The 604-nt window shown below is 37.7% G+C and overlaps 1 protein-coding gene across 2 annotated transcripts in view; it reads left to right on the top strand.

Moving 5' to 3' along the window:
- The window catches only part of mrj (DnaJ heat shock protein family (Hsp40) member B6 mrj), a 65,599-nt gene that overhangs the window by 34,398 nt on the left and 30,597 nt on the right, over positions 1 to 604 (top strand). The window lies entirely within an intron of this gene.

Here is a 604-nt window from a genome sequence, read left to right as displayed (position 1 = left end):
TTCACTTTTAGAGAGCATTGGTTTTTTAACAATCCTAAACCTTCAAACACGTTGGAATAACTTGCAAATTTTTTATTGATAAGATTTACGACGTTAACTTTATGTACCAACTTCATATCAACAGCTGTCTGTAAACCGATTACAGAGTTACATTGCATATCAATTATATAAAAAATCGTTGAATAACTTTCACCTTTGAAAAGCAAAGACAAATAACAGACACCTAGTACTGGCAATTTTTCGCCACTGAACGTAAGGATGTTGTTTTTTACATTCTTAGTGAACTTACTCAAATTTAGTGACTTAAAAGTTTTTAATGAAATAATATTTGCCTGCGCTCCTGTATCCACTTGACATTTCAAGTCATTGCCGAGGACGTTAACGATGACGTTCCATTCTCGCTCGTTGCTAGCTGGTGAGCGCCTTTTTGCACGGCTCTCAAGTACTCCCACAAAGAGATCCTCGTCCTCTGCATCGTCGTAGCTGCCACCATCGTAACTGTCGTTGTCATCTTTTCCTTGTTTCTCCACCTTTTTCACCAGCTTCGTTGTTCGATTGTTAGAAAAGCAGAATTTCGCGAAGTGATTTAATTTACCGCAAGCAT

Source organism: Rhagoletis zephyria, unplaced genomic scaffold, assembly GCF_001687245.7.
Source record: "Rhagoletis zephyria isolate East Lansing unplaced genomic scaffold, Rhagoletis_zephyria_1.1 Rzeph_scaffold_02198, whole genome shotgun sequence".
Lineage (NCBI taxonomy): Eukaryota > Metazoa > Arthropoda > Insecta > Diptera > Tephritidae > Rhagoletis > Rhagoletis zephyria.
Note: the sequence above shows the minus strand (reverse complement) of the source record. Positions and strands in the feature narration are given on the sequence as shown.